The sequence below is a fragment of the Pleurodeles waltl genome, chromosome 7, assembly GCF_031143425.1.
Source record: "Pleurodeles waltl isolate 20211129_DDA chromosome 7, aPleWal1.hap1.20221129, whole genome shotgun sequence".
Classification (NCBI taxonomy): Eukaryota; Metazoa; Chordata; class Amphibia; order Caudata; family Salamandridae; genus Pleurodeles; species Pleurodeles waltl.
In genome coordinates this window covers 1,142,235,188-1,142,254,203 of record NC_090446.1, presented here as the reverse complement: position 1 = coordinate 1,142,254,203, position 19,016 = coordinate 1,142,235,188, and positions in this window count along the sequence as shown.

The window sequence follows — 19,016 nt, the reverse complement described above, 5'->3', positions numbered from 1 at the left end:
AATTCATGCTGGTGCCAGAGAGGTGAAGAGTTCACTTGAAACTAGAACGCATTACCAGCAAGGTCTTAGTTAAAGGAAAACCCATGTTTGCAAGCTTAAAGAAATGTATAGTCTTAAGCACACAGACACGTATTCTGTTTTCCCAGTAAATTAAAAACATGATTGAAGAATGGGAGCAGGAGATTGAATTGGCCATGAGGTACACATAATCTAATAAGAGGTCTTGGGAGCAGAGAGATAAAATGTGCACAAATACACATGCATTCAGGAGTAGTGAATAGTTAGTTTGTTATGCAATATTAGAACTGCAATAAAGAACGTGTAAGAAATAGGTTAAAGGTTTAGGGATACCGGTGATGTGATGTTGTGCAACAAACATGTAAATGTTAAATAACCTATTAGTTGACCTTTTGTAATAAGCATTGTTCATGTTGCTGTATAAGAGGCTGCCTGTGAAGCGGCAAATTGAGACCAGCTGTTTACCTATATTGTGGTAGCTACTCTCCCTGCTGCGATACTAAAAAGGTGTGTTTGCCTTGGCAAGAGAAATCTTGTCTTTTTTATCTTAAGTTTCCTTGCAACATTTGTCGAGCCAGCATAAGAGTGTCTTTTTTCCCTCAACTAAAGGCTGTCACGGAATACCGTCTGCCACGACATGTATAGATCATGCACATCTTTGATGAGGTAAGCAGACACTGTGTTCTCTAAAGTTCTGGCTATTCACAGGGGAGGGGAGGACCCAGAGATTGCCTTCTTTTAAGGTGAGGTCCATGCAGACTTTGTTCCATGTTTTATATATACTGTATGACTTGTCTGTCTGGCAATGGTAAACACAGATGTAATACAAATATAAGGATATAAGGTTATGGCATGCAAGATTGTGTACATGTGTTGCACAATATTAATTAGAGGTGCGCGTAGTCAGTAGAGTGTTTATCCCAATGTAAACATTGGAAGTGGTCAATGTGGGTGATTCAAAGCTGGGTTTCCAATATGTTTTCCAATATTTTGATTTAGAGGGACAGCTGAAAAGCCCATGTCATTAAACTTTACCTCATATACAATCTGAACACTCAAATTACCATCCTAGACCTAATGTCCAGAAGTCATTCTATGTCCTCTGAAATGCATGGTTTGAGGGTTATCCTTCTTGAGTGAGGAGGGAAGTGACCAGTGGCTACCAACAGTATTTACAGTTTAGAGTCAAAACAATTGTGATTAACATTTAAAAGTAGTTAAAGTATCAATATGGTTAAAATGATGATGAGTTTGTGTGTATGCATGTAACTAGAAATGTGGCCACAGAGTGAGGCTGTTGTATGATATCATATTATGTTATTATGATGTATAATGTTTAGTATATGACTAAAAAGACAAATTAACGGATTTCCTGTTTGTAAGGACTAGTGTAAACATTTTAAAAAGACAAATTGCAAATTGCAAAATTGCAAAAGTTGTTAGAAATACAGGGGGATAATGGAGACTCTCAAAGGGCACATGCAAAATACCTTCCCACGTGACCAGAAAAAAAAACCAAAATATTGTCAGGAGTGGTTTAAGGCTACTCAGAAGAATATGTATCCTTGGCCAAAGGAAGAGACATTTGATGACAAAATATTAGAGCACATTGTTAATACCTTAAGAGTAAATATGAAGGAGCTAAATTTCAAAACTGAGAAGCCACCTGTTTTGCTTCACTAATGACCGAGCTCAAGGACTCATGCACTGACAAAAATCTCTGGAGTGTGCTTCTTAGTCTAAAGAAGACATGTATTATTTCACTTTGCAAGGTTCATAAAAGAAGGTCAGCATGCTGAAAGCACACGTTTAAAAATGATCACAGCAATGACATGAAAACATGTACAAATTATTTTCCACTGCAATATACACAGCAAATATATATGTATATTATAATGCAAAGCAAATAATGAATAAAAAAATATGCATCACCATGAGGCAAGGGCACAACTGCTTCATCTCCCTCATATTCAGCATCAGATCACCAGAATCAATCGATGAGAGAGAGATCATATCCTCACGGGAAGGATGACACATCCCAGCGTCCTGGGCATGTCTGAGATCTGAATCACTCTCAGTCCCCGGTCTGTCTGGTCTCAGCCTCTTATACTTTGAACAAACAAGAGAGGAAAATCCTAGAACCTCCCTCTCACTGCAGAAGGTTATTATTCAAAAACTGCTGATTACTTCAGGCCAACTTTGAAAAGAAGACGTCGGGACTTGGCCACAATCCCAAGGTGCCCCTTCAAAACAGGACAGTTCCCTGCCGTCTTAGTACATTCTTATCAGCCTAAGCCCGTGGTGGGAAAGAACTCGAAAAATAAAAACATGAGCCCATTGTACAACGTGGAAAACTACTTGAAACTTTTAACACGGTGGTGGCTAATGCTTAAAAAAAAGTCAATAGGCAAAATGAAGCTGTTGGTCACTAATGTAACGGTGTGCTGCTAGGCTAAGTGCAACGTGGAGTTATTGGTCAAAACATAAATATCATTACACCACCATAGCCTTATGGCAAGTTTTTTTGTGAGAAGTCTAAGGACTCCTCCAATGTTGATACCCCTAGTACTCATCCACTCCCCCACTTCCCTTTGACTCAATGCAAACTTTGATAGACATATTTTTAGAGTTCTGTTGGGAGAGGGGCTTGGAGATAAATGTGACTAAAACCAAGTTTAGGGTCTTCAGTAAGAATGCAAAGAATAGCAGGGCTATCAGAGTTGGAACTGACTTGTTAGGGTGTATAATTTTGATTACGTGGGAGTGACTTTATCAGACAAGCTCCATGGGGGGTCTCAAATGAACAAAGGCTCCCTATTAATCTCCCATTATCTAAACCTATTCTACGCTTCTGTTAAAGGACGAATTTGTGATCTATCTCGCCTGTCCTAGGAGCTTATTGTGCCAAGGCTCAGTGTGCTTCCCTCTACAGAGCTGAAATCTGTGGCTATGCAGATGCTAACAAGGTAGCCATAGTTAAAAATAATTTCACCAGGGCACTGGCTGCAGTGCCTGTCAGCACTCCTCTTATTCCATTATAATATGACTTGGGTATTCAACGTGTGTCTGATTTGGCTCAATTGAAGACTCTACTCTTTTTATTACCTATTTGGATGATCCTTGAGCATTCAAATTATAGAGACTCCTTAAGAGATCTTTTGCAATTGGATCTCGCCCTAAAAGTATCCTGGCTGAGATTTGCTTTCAGTTGGTACAAAAAACTTGGCCTGATTAAACTTTGGACTGCACCTGAACAAATCAGTTAGGCTGATTTTAATTACGGCCAATTGGTTACATTTGCATGAACATCAGATCACAAAGGGGCAACGTGTGACATCTGGCTGAACAGTTTCTAGAGTTCAAGTCACTACCGGTATTTGAACCCTTTTTAGACGGTATTACTCGCCCTTTGGCAAAAAAGCTTATACTTTAGATTTAGATTTGGCTGTCTTCCCTGAGAACAGTTACCAAAAACTCTAGGGAAGACGAGCTTTCGGACAGTTGTCCTGCCAGTGGCATGTACCGAGAGAAAGCAGAGCACATTTTGTTTGTGTCGGGTATCATGGCACGTGCCATAAGTAGATGTGTCCAGTTTGTCTGACTTGTGGGGTGACCTGCTGTTTTTACGGTCAGCAAATTCTGAGAACAGACACCTCGGGCCCGGTTGTATTTTCAGTGTGCATTATTTGTTGAATGTATAGTATAATCGTAAGAAGTATCTGAAATATTCCTCTCTCCCTTTGAGTGGAAGCTGCCCCGTTAGCTATCCTTTATATACATTTGCACTATGACGTTGGTCTTTTTAATCAAATGCATTTATATTATAACAAAATCAGGTTGTATTAAAGTCCAATGGGGTGGAGCCACACACTTCAGCGATTACTTTTTGGACTGAAAAACCACACAATTCTACTTTATACTGTGTCTATTGTTGCTGAAATAAGTTGCAATTCCTGATTTAGCTATGTATGTAATAAATATTACTGTGAGAATTGACTTTGCATAAAGAAGGGTACCTTATAGAGTGTGCCATCTCCTAGTAAGGAAGGTGTTTTAGACATTTGATCTATGCTTTTAGTATTTGCATGTCTGTAATTTTCCTATCAATATACTGTATTTTCCTTTTAATTTGTGTTTAATCCAGGAGGATAATATATTAACAGAGTATTTTTATTGACCTAAATGCCATGCTGTTATGGTAATTTCAATGATTCTTCTTGGCTGCTGTGATTTTATATTGAACCATGTAAATTTTTTATGCTTGTTTTATAGTTCTTTGATGGTTATGAAACTGGATAAGGTAAATTGACATTAGACTCAATGAGTACTTCCCTTAAAGTACCTGGTATTTATCCATTGACACAGCTACAGGAAACTGCAGTGGAATTTGAGAATCCTGAAGTTGAGACTCTTTCAAAATCCCCAAAGAGATCCCCTAATGTGGCACCACAGATGTCAAAGCCAAAACATACAGGTATTCCCATACAACAAGCAGGAGTGGGTGACTCTCAGTTTTCAGGACAATTAGAAGCACAGTTTGCACTGCATTTAGATCGAGCTTCTTCCAGAAGGGTAGAGGTGAAGAGCAGGGTCCAGGAGACAGTGACAATCAGTTGCATGTTTTATGAACAACATCACACTCATTATACAGAGGGATGTAACACGAAGGGTAGTCAGGGAACAGAATTCATGCTCTGCAATGGAGAGATGTAGATGATGCTAGATGGAATGACTATGTACAGAAGGCTGTTGGTATGGCAGGATGGCCAGTATCCCAAGAAAGAGATTAGGATTTTAGGAGGACTGAAAATAATTTACCACCTTAGCAGAAGGAGAAGGGGAATGTAATAGTTTTGCCACAAAGCGTTCAGGAATGGTTATCACAAAGTGAGGACAGAAGGGATACTAGAGAAACAAGGAGAAAAGGATAATAAGATAATCTTTCGGGGCGAATTTAGGGAAGTTTTGGGAGAAAGGCAAACTGAATAGAGCAAATACATAGGTGTGTAGATAACATGGGTGAAATACTTCGATCTCCAGAGGATAGGAGCTCTACTTCTGGTATTAGTACTCAAGAAAGGCCCCTTAATGATCTTGACCATACAAAGAGAGCAATGAGATTGCCTTATTGCACTAACACTAGAGAAAGAGAGCACAACATTTTCTCTAAAACTAGGAAACCCTGAACGACTGAGCTTGAGCGGTTGGAGTTTCAGGAAACGCATGGCCAGCCAGACCCCAGGATGGGATCTTGTGCAGCTATGGGAGGATTGGCATTACATGATAAACCAATGCAGCAGATGAGTAATGAATCAGTTTTGCGCAGCACTGATCTCATCCCTAGTGAGATTGTTGCTCAAGGAGAAAATAGTTGGTACAGAATTGTTCCTTATGTGGATAATTTAGCAAGATAGACTAAGGGTTTATCCCCACAGATGAATCCATGGCCACGATAAGGGTTCTTTGATCCACATGACATGGCAAATGCTGAAGATTGTATTCTTTATGGTGAGGGAGATCCAGACTGGGATTATCCCTACATACGGAAATGTTTGTGCTTGTGGCAAAAATATATCAGAAGCACAAACCCCCAATATTCTGTCACTTCCATATATCAGATGGCCCTGATATGTACGGGCCCTGGGGCATCTCATTATTATTCTTGGCCACAAATGGACCAGGAGAATCTTAAAAAGTTGTTACAGCCACTTACAGAGGGGGTATGAGGAATCCCAAAGGTGCATCCTGCGTTATCTGTCACCATCACCAGGGATTAGGGTTAAATCATATCTTTGTTCTTGGTTAAACCTTCATGTTGCTAAGTGAACGTAATGTGCTGTGCTACACAATTGGTTTTATCAATGCTTGTTTTACCAATGCTTGTTTGATAATGTGAGCAGGTGTAGACATGTGCTTCTAATTGGGTGTGGTGTAGACATGTGCTTCTAATTGGGCGTGGTGACTCATCCACATGTGGAAACCCAACTGCTTTCCTGATTGCCTATAAATAGCAGAGTGAAGCATGCCTCCCTGCTTGGCTTTGTTTTGCTTCCTGATCTCAGCATCTGATTTGGCAGTCCAGCACCTGATGTCATCCTCGTATTCAGGACTCTTGAGGCAATTCTTTTCTTCGTTCCTGTACCAGCTGACACCAGGCATTCCTCCAGCACTCCGGAAAAGACTGCAGCTAAGTGACTAGTATTCTCCAGGGAGTTTGTTATTTGAGCGTCGCGATTTCCTAGAAGAGCTGGTGTATTTCAGACCTCGTATTTTGGCAGAGTGCTTATCTTGAAGAGACAAATGCTTTCCGAACATTCTACATTATTATTGTAGTTACTTACCTAAATGTGCTTCAGGAAATCTGCTTGAGCTCAAAAACTACAAAAAGTGACAGTGCAATTTTAAAAGAGCATTTACGTGACTTTTCTTTCTCTAATAGCATAACTCTTGGATTTAAATTGTGTCATTCATGCCTGTGTTTCAGGTTTGAGGAATTTGCTTTTGAAGGGTGTAAGGAAATGGCTCCCTGTTGCAATTACCCCCCACTTTTTGCCTGATACTGATGCTGACTTGACTGAGAAGTGTGCTGGGACCCTGCTAACCAGGCCCCAACACCAGTGTTCTTTCACCTAAAATGTACCATTGTTTCCACAATTGGCATACCCCTGGCACACAAATAAATCCCTTGTAAAAGGTACCAGTGGTACCAAGGGCCCTGTGACCAGGGAAGGTCTCTAAGGGCTGCAGCATGTGTTGTGCCACCCTTAGGGACCCCTCACCTAACACATGCACACTGCCATTGCAGATTGTGTGTGTTGGTGGGGAGAAAAAGGCAAAGTCGACATGGCATCCCCCTCAGGGTGCCATGCACACAAAATACTGCCTGTGGCATAGGTGAGTCACCCCTCTAGTAGGCCTTACAGCCCTAAGGCAGGGTGCACTATACCACAGGTGAGGGCATAGCTGCATGAGCAATATGCGCCTACAGTGTCAAAGTCTATTCTTAGACATTGTAAGTACAGTGTGGCCATATTAAGTATATGGACTGGGAGTTTGTCAAAAACGAACTCCACAGCTCCATAATGGCTACACTGAATACTGGGAAGTTTGGTATCAAACTTCTCAGAATAATAAACCCACACTGATGCCAGTGTTGGATTTATTAAAAAATGCACACAGAAGGCATCTTAGAGATGCCCCCTGTACTTTACCCAATTGTTCAGTGCAGGACTGACTGGTCTGTGCCAGCCTGCTGCTGAGAGACGAGTTTCTGACCCCATGTGGTGAGAGCCTTTGTGCTCTCTGAGGACAGAAACAAAGCCTGCTCTGGGTGGAGGTGCTTCACACCTCCCCCCTGCAGGAACTGTAACACCTAGCAGTAAGCCTTAAAGGCTCAGGCTTCGTGTTACAATGCCCCAGGGCACTCTAGCTAGTGGAGATGCCCGCCCCCTGGTCACAGCCCCCACTTTTGGCAGCAAGTCCAGGGGAGATAATGAGAAAAACAAGGAGGAGTCACCCACCAGTCAGGACAGCCCCTAAGGTGTCCTGAGCTGAGGTGACCCCTACCTTTAGAAATCCTCCATCTTGGTTTTGGAGGATTCCCCCAATAGGATTAGGGATGTGCCCCCCTCCCCACAGGGAGGAGGCACAAAGAGGGTGTAGCCACCCTCAAGGACAGGAGCCATTGGCTACTGCCCTCCCAGACCTAAACACACCCCTAAATTGAGTATTTAGGGGCTCCCAGAACTGAGGAAGATAGATTCCTGCAACCTGAAGATGAAGAAGGACTGCTGACCTGAAGCCCTGCAGAGAAGACGGAGACACCAACTGCTTTGGCCCAAGCCCTACCGGCCTGTCTCCCCACTTCGAGAAAAACTGCAACAGCGACGCGTCCCCCAGGGTCCAGCGACCTCTGAAGCCTCAGAGGACTACCCTGCATCTAAAAGGACCAAGAACTCACGTGGACAGCGGCCCTGTTCCAAAGAAACTGCAACTTTGCAACAAAGAAGCAACTTTTAAAGACCACACGTTTCCCGCCGGAAGTGTGAGACTTTTCACTCTGCACCCGACGCCCCCGGCTCGACCTGCGGAAAACTAACTCTACAGGGAGGACTCCCCGGCGACTGCGAGCCCATGAGTAGCCAGAGTTGACTCCCCTGAGCCCCCCACAGCGACGCCTGCAGAGGGAATCCAGAGGCTCACCCTGACCGCGACTGCCTGCTTCAAAGAACCCGACGCATGGGAAACCCACTGCACCCGCAGCCCCCAGGACCTGAAGGATCCGACCTCCAGTGCAGGAGCGACCCCCAGGTGGCCCTCTTCCTAGCCCAGGTGGTGGCTACCCCGAGGAGCCTCCCCCTTGCCTGCCTGCATCGCTAAAGAGACCCCTGGGTCTCCCATTGAAACCTATTGCAAACCTGACGCCTGTTTGCACTCTGCACCCGGCCGCCCCTGTGCCGCTGAGGGTGTACTTTCTGTGCCTGCTTGTGTCCCCCCCGGTGCCCTACAAAATCCCCCTGGTCTGCCCTCCGACGTCGCGGGTACTTACCTGCTGGCAGACTGGAACCGGGGCACCCCTATTTCCATTGAAGCCTATGTGTTTTGGGCACCAATTTGACCTCTGCACCTGACCGGCCCTGAGCTGCTGGTGTGATAACTTTGGGGTTGCCCTGAACCCCCAACGGTGGGCTACCTTGGACCCAACTTTGAACCCTGTAAGTGCTTTACTTACCTGTGAAACTAACAAATACTTACCTCCCCCAGGAACTGTTGAATTTTGCAGTGTCCAATTTTAAAATAGCTTATTGCCATTTTTGCCAAAACTGTACATGCTATTGTGATGATTAAAAGTTCCTAAGATACCTGGGTGAAATACCTTTCATTTAAAGTATTGTTTGTAAATCTTGAACCTGTGGTTCTTAAAATAAACTAAGAAAATATATTTTTCTATATAAAAACCTATTGGCCTGGAATTGTCTTTGAGTGTGTGTTCCTCATTTATTGCCTGTGTGTGTACAACAAATGCTTAACACTACCCTCTGATAAGCCTACTGCTCGACCACACTACCACAAAATAGAGCATTAGAATTATCTCTTTTTGCCACTATCTTACCTCTAAGGGGAACCCTTGGACTCTGTGCATGCTATTTCTTACTTTGAAATAGTACATACAGAGCCAACTTCCTACAAAGGGTTTTTCACACACACAGTGAAATAAAACCAAAATGAGCTACCCTAACTGTTTAAACACAGAGTGGACATTTTGTATTTTTTGTTCCTTTTAGTTTAACCCTATGCATGCAGGAAAGTTATACGTGATATATTAATGCCCTTGTTTGTCTTTCTTGTGCATGATAAGTGCAACCACAGTTCTAATTGTAGTGTGAAACAGTGAATCTCTGTGAAGCCAGCCCTAGTGTTGCAGTACTTATTGTTATGGTACTCATTTTGGGTTTTTGGTAATGCAGTGTTAGTAAATGTGCCAACAGTTATTATCCAAAAAACGTGCTGGAGCGTCCCGGTGTTCTTCTACCGCTCCCGTGCCCATATCAGAAAGAGAGATTCCGTTTCAAGGAAGTTCACTAAGTGCACTAACTCTACTATCACTATGTCAACAATGACCTGCCCCCCGAAGATACAGGCAGTGTTTTGTCTCTTTCTCTTCCACTCCCACTTTCCTTTTGGGACACCTGCCGGGGTTTCTGTGTCCACCAGGAAGTAGTGAGAGGTGTTCCAGGAGGTCGGTGGGCATACCATTGCCCCTGCAGACATCCTGTTTTCCAGGTGAGTAGCCCCGTCGCGACAGGGAGCAGGAAAATGGATTAGGTCCTTTGAAAAGCAAACTGCAGGTATCACCCTGGCAGTAGATGACCTAAAGATTTTACTTAGCTCTCTTATTGGAGATGGACAGATAATGTATTTCCAGAGTGAGAAATGGTACCCTTTCTGAGACCAAGTATGATGGTTCCCCATTCAGTTTTGTTCGGACAGTAGTCTGGGATCAGTTAAGAAAAATTTATCCTGACAGGTAGACATTGGGTCTCTCCTGGTTCAATCAGTGCAAACAAATGAGGATCCTGCTCAGTTTCTCAGCAGGATAAAATAAAAGTGGACTCAAGAAGTAGGTCAGGGTTGGACGTAATGTGGGAAATGCCATGTTGTTTTACAATGTGGTGAAAAAGGGTTGACCCTCTGATGTACAAGACAACCTTGATAATATTGTGGCATTGGAAGCCAAGCCCTTGACGGAGATATAGGCACATATATGCCCTCATTACAACCGTGGCTGTCGGTGTTAAAGTGGCGGTAATGCTGCCAACAGGCCGGCGGTGAAAAAAATGGGATCACGACCACGGCGGAAACTGCCAACACAGACAGCCACTTTAATACTCCGACCGCCACGGCGGTAGCAAAAAACACTGCAGCGGAAACTGCCAACAGACAGGCGGAAGACAATGTACCGCCCACCCCATCACAACCCGCCTATCCGCCAGATTTTCCGGGGCAGTACCAACACCATCAAGAGCACGGCGGATACACAACACATAAGGGAAACCACTCATCTCTTGACACGAAGAACCAGGATGCCATGGAGCCCGAGTTACAGGTCTTGCCCAAGCTGGTCTACCTCCTCATCTACCAGGAATACGAAAGGAGGTGGCGACGACCTCAGTGAGTACTGCACCTCGTACACCAGGGAGGGGAGAGGAAAAAGAGAGTGACACACACACGCAACACGTAACACCCCCACCCAAAACACCATACACACAAACACATGCAACAACATTACATTTACACCAGTAACTCCCTGGAAGAACGCAAGGACAAAAGGAATTGAGTTCAGTGATATATTAGAAATAGGCAGATATACGTAATGAATTGAAAAACAGTATTTACAAAAATATACAATATATACATAAGGCCGTACATTGTCCCTTCCAAATGTCCGTGGGCCACTGAGCCAAAAATCATAGGCCAAGCCCACACTTGACTCCTGCCTCAATATGGAAAGAACACTACAGGGGCATCAGGTCAAAAACACACAGGCACCACAGGGGACGGGGAAGGAGGGGGCACCTCAGCCGGAAGATGGAATAATGCCACTCATCCTTGAGGTGGCTCCATGCCCACTGCTTGGTCCGGGGGAGTTCAAGGCCACAGCCTCTCAAGTGGGTGCTTTGCCCACTGCTTGGTCCTGGGGAGTGCAAAGCCACAGTCTCTCAAGTGGGTGGTTTGCCCACTGCTTGGCCCTGGGGAGTGCAAAGCCACAGTCTCTCAAGCGAATGTTTTCTTCCACTGGTTCTGGAGGGGGCTTTGTGCCCAGTGTGCTTCATCCTGCCAAGGATAGGGTGAGTGGATGCCTTTCTCCACTGGTTCTGGAGGGGGCTTTGTGCCCAGTGTGCTTCATCCTGCCAAGGATAGGGTGAGTGGATGCCTTTCTCCACTGTTTCTGGAGGGCCAAGGATAGGGTGAGTGGATGCCTTTCTCCACTGGTTCTGGAGGGGGCCTTGTGCCCAGTGAAGCAACACTTGGGGTGTGGCAGTTCACATTCCCTCACCTGGGTGTCTGAGGCACGATATTTGCAGGGAGCAGGTTGCATGATAGTCGATGGAGGTAGGGCTAGACTCCATCCTGTGGCGGCTAAGGCTGCAAACTGGTGGTAGTGCCGGTGATGGTGGGGGTGCTGCCAGTGGTGGTGGGAGGCTCCATCCCTTCTCCTGCAGCCTCGGACGGCTGCCCACTGGGGCTGCTGCTGCTGGTAGTGGTCCTACTGTCAGCGGTGCAGGTGGCAGTGGTTGCGGCAGGGCCTGCGGCTGTGCTAGCGGAGGTGCATGTGGCGGTGCTGGCCGTGGTGCAGGTGCTGCCAGTGGTGGAGGGAGGTTCCAGCCCTTCTCCTGTAGCCTTGGACGGCTGCCCACTGGGGCTGCTGTTGCTGACAGTAGTGGTGCTAGCAGCGGTGCAGGTGGTGGTGCTTGCGGCAGTGTCTGTGGTGGTGCTGCTGCCCGTGGTGCAGGTGGCTGTGCTGGCGGTTGTGCTGGTAGCCACCAGGCCTTCACCTGAAGCCTCCAACGGCTGAAGTGCCTTGCCTGGTGTTTTCTGCCCCTTCCTCACCTTGGCAGATGGTGGTGTGGCCTTGGGTCTGGCTGCTGGAGTTTTTGAGGAGGCCTTGCTGGGTGGTTTGTGCTCCTTGGCCTTGCTGCATGCTGTCCCCTTCTTCACCTTGGCAGGTGGTGGAACGTTTTTTTCCTTTGCAGGGGCGGCTTGCACATTGGCTGGCCTGACGGCTGCCCCCTTTGAGCCTCTGTGAGTTGCAGGTACCACAGCGGACGTCGACTTGGTGGCTGAGGTGCTGGCCTGGGTTCTGGGAATGACGGTGGGGGAGGGGTAGGGAACAGGCAAATGTTTGCCAGGAAAAGCTTCTGGGCGGGAAGAGGGAGAGGGTTTGAGAGTGGAGGAAGAGGGAGTGGTTGTAGGAGGTGTCTGTCTGCTGACTTTGGGTGCAGGTGCATGAACTGGATGCTGTTGTGAGGTGGATAGCTGTTGGGTGGGTGCTTGCGTTTGTGTACTTTGGAAGGAGGGGTCACAGACACACTGGGAGAGGACACAGGGGACATGTGAATGGATGTGAGGGTGGTGACTGCTCGTGAGGGGTGTGTTGTGATGGGCGTGCTGGTGATGGAGGTAGTGGATGAGGAAGTAGTACAGGCAGGTGTGAGTGGAGACGCTACTGGGAGGGAGGTGGACAAGGAGGAGGAGGGGGACACAGAGGAGGCAGTGGATGTTGGTGTGTCTGTATGGGGATGGTGCTTGTGTGAGTGCCTGTGAGATGAAGTGTGGTGCTTGTGTTTTCCTGAGCCACTTTTGGGTGATGATTTGGATGAATGATGGTCTGAAGGTGTACTTGGGATAGGCTGGGATTGAGGGGATTGGGTCTGGGTAGAGGAAGTTGGAGGGGGGAGGCTAGAAACCGGTACAAGGGCTGCCATCAGTGTGGAGGCCAGAGCCTGAAATGCTCTCTGTTGGGCCGCCACACCAGGGTGAATGCCCTCCAGTTATGCATTTGTTTGTTGCAAATGCCCTGCTACACCCTGAATGGCATTCAGTATGGTTGACTGCCCAACAATGAGGGATCTCAGGAGGTCAATAGCCTCCTTACTGAGTGCAGCAAGGCTGACTGGGGCAGGGCCTGAGGTGTCTGGGGCGAAGGAGATGCCCACCCTCCTGGGTGAGCGGGCACGGGAAACACACTAAGGGGCTGCTGGGAGGGTGATGCTGGTAGGGCGGGTGGCGGCTGTACCTGTTGTTGGGGTGGGCACAGAGGGGTCCGCCACCGCCAGGGAGCTTCCATCGGAGGAGGAGTCGCTGTCTGTGATCTCCCCTCCTGTCCCCGTCGTGGAGCTCCCCTCGCCCTCTGTCCCACTGGTGCCCTCACCCTCGGTGGATTCGGCCTCCAGGCCCATGTGGGATGCAGCTCCCTCCGTCTCCGGTGCCTCTGTTCCTCAGCCAGATGATGCTAATGCACACAAGGACAGGGTGACAAAACAAAAAGGGGGGGAGAGACAGAGGATACACTTGGTCAATGCCAGAAACAACACTACCATTGGCATACACAACACACAGGGAGCAGCCCTATACACTAGGCCATGGCCAACCAATTACTAAGATAGTCACCAGCCCATGGGGTACAATGCCTACCGCCGTTAGCTGCACAGCTGAAACCCACAGGACCCTGCCCAGTAGTAGATGCCCACTAACACTATTGGGGTAGGGGTGCTTCAGAGCTTGCCCAGCAAGGGACCTACCCTGCCATGTTCGCCCTGGCCTAGGGGCACCCATAGCCCACATCCCCCGCCCAGGTAACTCTTAACGCACGCAAAGTTAGGATTCTGAATCTGTGCTCACCCCCTTGTGGCTGCTGTGATGCCTTCAAGTGCCCATCCAACTCCGGATTGGCCACCGCCAGGATGTGGAACATCAGGGTGGTCGTGGTGCGACGGGCACCCCTTCCTCGTTGGGAGGCCAGCCCCAGCTGGGCCTCTGCCATCTTCTTTGCCCAGCGGTGCAGATCCTCCCACCTTTTCTGGCAGCGGGTGGTCGGCCTGTCAAAAACTCCCAGGGTCCGCTCCTCTTTGGCGATGGCACGCCAAATACCCTTTTTCTGGTGGGCGATGACCTGCATGGAAAGACAGCATAAAAGTGAATTAGTCAACCGTCTGGACCGTCACACTCGTGGCCCACCAGATCCCTCCCATCCCCTGACGCACATACACTGACCACCTTAGATGCAGCACTCTGGCCAGGACGCTTCTGCCCCCTCCCCACATGTGGCTTTCACACACAGCACTCCATATGTTCATGGTCCACATATCATGCTCACCTATTTGTCTGGAGGACCGTAGAGTAACGTGTACTGGGGTATGACCCCATCCAGCAGTTTCTCCATCTCCTCCGCAGTGAAGGCAGGGGCCCTCTCCCCAGGCACATGAGCCATTGTCGCTTCCAGACACAGGTCACAGCAGCACTTGCAGTATAGGTCCTATTCTGTTGAAGGTCAGGTAACAAGTGAGTGAACAAATAGAAAATGGCGGTCACGTCCACAGTGGTGCGTACCGTCACCGCCGGTGTACATCGCCATTGGCTCCTGGAACCCATAGATCCCAATGATAACTAATGCAAAGTTGCTGGCGGTCTTCGACTGCCGACCGCGACTGCGCACAATGCCAGCGGAATTACCTCATTTCCACTTGTCCCTCCTCACAGGTCAGGCAGCTGTCATTTCAGGGGGGCACAGGGCATGGCACCTAACTGTGTCACAGCAGACATTGGCACAGCAACAAATTGTCGGATTCACATACTGGTTCTGTAAAGCAAAATAATCATCATTAGTGCAATAGTGTTTGAATATGACCCTCTGCTCACCGTTGTCTCCCATAGGCTTCAACCGCTGAAGCTGAATATGAAATGGCAGCATCCTCCGGTGTACAGACCCCTGGTGGACTTTGTGACAATGGAGGACAGACACATTATCATAACCTACAGACTTGATCGTGCCACAATCCAATAACTGTGTACCCAATTGGAGCCAGACCTGATGTCAGCTATCTGCCAGCCCACAGGTATCCCCCTTCTCGTGCAGGTCCTGTCAGTGCTCCATTTCCTGGCAAGTGGTTCCTTCCAGACAACAGTGGCCATGGCATCAGGGATGTGTCAGCCAATGTTTTCCAACGTGTTGACCAGAGTGTTGTCAGCCCTGCTGAAACACATGCGCAGCTACATCGTATTCCCCCAGGTGGAGGATTTGGCCACAGTGAAAGCTGACTTTTATGTCCTGAGACATATCCCCAACATCATTGGTGCCATTGATGGTACACATGTGGCAATTTTCCCCTCCCCCCAGAGAAAATGAACAAGTTTACAGGAATAGAAAAAGCTATCACTCTATGAATGTGCAGATGGTGTTTTTGGCAGACCAGTACATCTCCCATGTGAATGCCAAATATCCTGGCTCTGTGCATGACGCCTTTATCTTGAGGAATAGCAGCATCCCATATGTGATGGGCCAACTCCAGAGGCATCGGGTGTGGCTAATAGGTGAGCCCATGGTCCCCACACAGTATGAGTAGGTGCCTGGGTATGGGGTTGTCCCTAAGGGTTAGTGTGTGTCTAACAGTTGTCCCTCGATATTTGCAGGTGACTCTGGTTACCCCAACCTCTCATGGCTACTGACAATGAGGAATGCCAGGACAAGGGCAGAGGAACGTTACAATGAGGCACATGGGCGTACAAGGATCCGGTGCCTCCATCTGACAGGTGGATCCCTGTACTACTCACCCGAGAAGGTGTGCCAGATCATCGTTGCATGTTGCACAACCTGGCCTTGAGACGCCAGGTGCCTTTTCTGCAGAAGTATGTGCCTGGAGTTGGTCTTGTGGCAGTGGTGGAGCCTGTGGACAGTGAGGAAGAGGAGGCAGAGGAAGAAGATGTTGACAACAGAAGGAATATAATTTAGCAGTACTTCCAGTGACACACAGGTAAGACACTGTAACTTCACTTTACTTTTCAGTTTTCTGTTGGACATTGTACATGGCAGCCTGTTTCCCTATGGCTATGGCCACTGACTGTATCCTTTGGCATCTCTATTTTCAGATCTCTGTGCCCCACTCTGGCTCATGCTATGTGTACTGCTGCCCACCAAAAGTCATTCCAAAGTATATTTCACTGTACATTTGACTTGCAATGCATTGATAATGTTGAACTAATACATATTTGGATCATTTGACAGACTCCAGATTAGTATTTGTTTCCAGGGTGTTTATTTACATGCTCATAAGTAGAGGGGGGTGTGCAATGGGCTGGGGTGATGGTGAAGGAAAGTCCAGGGTAGAGTCCAGTCTCTTGGTATCACAGGTGCATTGCCCAATGGGGCACAGGAAGGGGAGTAATGGCAGTTCAAGGTGGACAGTGTGACAGAGTGGGACAGAAGGGTGACAATCAGGAGAGTCTTATTTCCTGGCGGGGGTCTTGGCAATGTTCTCTGGCTTCTGCCTGGATCGCAGGGACCGTTTGGGGGTGGTTCTCCTTCTGCAGGGGATGGGGTGCTGGTGGCCTGTTGTTCCTGTGGCGGGGCCTCCTGTCCACTAGCGCCGGCGGAGGTGGAAGGCTGTTCATCGGTTTGGCTAGTGTCAGGGGCCGGTTCGTGTGCCACTGCCTCCCTCATGGTGGTCCCCATGTCAGCCAGCACCCCTGCAATGGTGACCAGGATGGTGTAGATGTTTTTGAGGTCCTCCCTGATCCCCAGATACTGTCCCTCCTGCAACCGCTGGGTCTCCTGCAACTTGGCCAGCACCAGGCCCATCGTCTCCTGGGAATGGTGGTATGTTCCCAGGATGTTGGAGAGTGCCTCCTGGAGAGTGGGTTCCCTGGACCTGTCCTCCCCTGTGGCACAGCAGTCCTCCCAGCTTCCCTGTTGTCCTGTGCCTCTGTCCCCTGAACCGTGTGCCCACTGCCACTGACTCCAGGTCCCTGATCGCCCTGTGTTTGTGGGGTTGCCTGGGGTCCCTGTAGTGGTGGACACACTGCTGATTGACATGTCCTGGGGACAGTGACATGGGCCCGCTGGGTGGGTGCTGTGCTGCGGTTTCCTGAGGGGGAGGCTCTGTGGTGGGTTGGCACTATGGCAGGGGAACTGACTGTCCAGAGGTCCCGGATGGGCCAGGTTGGTCATCCTGATCCAGGCGTGCAGAGCTGCTGTCGTCAATGTGGGCCTCTTCAGGGGGGGAATGGATGTAGCTGGCACCTCCTCTCCGGAGATGTTGAGTATGGGTCCTGTGGGGATGCAAATGCAGTGTTAGTGTATCTGCATGTGCCATCTTGTGCATGGGTGCTTTCCCTGTATGATTGTGATTTCCCTGTCAGCTTGGCCTTGTTTGAGTGGTGATTTTGTGGGCTGGGTGAGTCTCTTTACTGGGCATGCTGTGGTGATGGGTGTCCATGCAGGTCTGTGTTGGGGGTCCACGCATTGGTGTTACATGCAGTGCTTGGTATTGGGATGGGTGGGTTGTGATGGTGGGGTATGTGTGAGGTGGTGGAGTGATGGGGGTGAGGGTAGGGGTAGGAGTTTGTGATGGCATGCAGGTAGGGTGGGGGGGGATAAAGTAGTAAAGATTTGACTTACCAGAGTCCAGTCCTCCTGCTACTCCTGCGAGGCCCTCAGGATGCATTATTGCCAAGACTTGCTACTCCCATGTTGTTAGTTGTGGGGGAGGAGGCGGGGGTCCACTGCCAGTCCTCTGTATGGCTATCTGGTGTCTTGCAACCATGGAACGCACCTTCCCTGTAGGTTGTTCCACCTCTTCCTTATGTCATCCCTTGTTCTTGGATGCTGTCCCACGGGGTTGACCCTGTCCACGATTCTCCGTCATAGCTCCATCTTCCTTGCAGTGGACGTCTGCTGCATCTGTGGTCCGAATAGCTCTGGCTCTACCCGGATGATTTCCTCCACCATGACCCTTAGCTCCTCCTCTGAAAACCTGGGGTGTCTTTGGGGTGCCATGGATGTAGTGTGAGTGATATGTGTGAGGTGATGTGTTGGGGTGTATGCTGTGAGGTACGTGGATGGTGTATGGGTGATGGTGTTCTGTGGCTCGGATTGCATGGGTGCTCCTAGCTTGTGTCTCTCTCTGTTGGCAATCTTTTTTTTCATTGAAAGGATTGTGGGTAATGTGGGTGTGTGTTTTATAGTGGTATGAGTGTGTGGGTGTGCTGTGTGTATATGTGTCAGGTGTGTGTAGTTTGAATTGTCCAATGTGGTGGTGTTTTGTAAATGTGTATGTATTTTGAGCGCAGCGGTGTGTACCGCCAATGGTTTACTGTGGTTGAAAGACCGCTGCGGTGATTCGTGGGTCGTGATACTGCGGGCGTATTCCTGTTGGTGTAACGGTGTGGGTTTTGCTATCACCAGTTTATCAATGACCTTTGGTGTGGCGGACTTGTGTGGGTGTCTGTATAGTGGCGGTTTTCTCAGTGTGGGTCATAATACCCGGAGCAGAATACCGCTGCGGTCACGGTATGTTGGCGGCCGTCAGCACAGCTGTAGGCGGCAATTACCGCCAGGGTTGTAATGAGGGCCATAATCTGTTTCTGTAAAAAGAAGAAGGGGATGGGACGGGATAAACAAAATCGAAGGGCAGATGTTTACAATCAGCCAGGAAAAACAGTAGTGCAGTCACAGTCAAACCTGCAAATGATAAATGTACCTCAGACGCCACAACAAAATGTGCAGCAAACAGCAATGCCTCAGGTGCAACAAATGCCACCACAGCAAAGTTACCAAGCACCCCCATTGGCAACTCCCCCTCAAAGTGGGCAGGGAGATGTGATAGTGAGAAGAGGAAATACTTTCCAGAATAATTATGTGGGAGGATACACACAATGAAGGTGTCCACAGAGTAGTTTCATGTGTCCAGTATTGTCAGTAAATCACAGGCCAGATGAGGGAC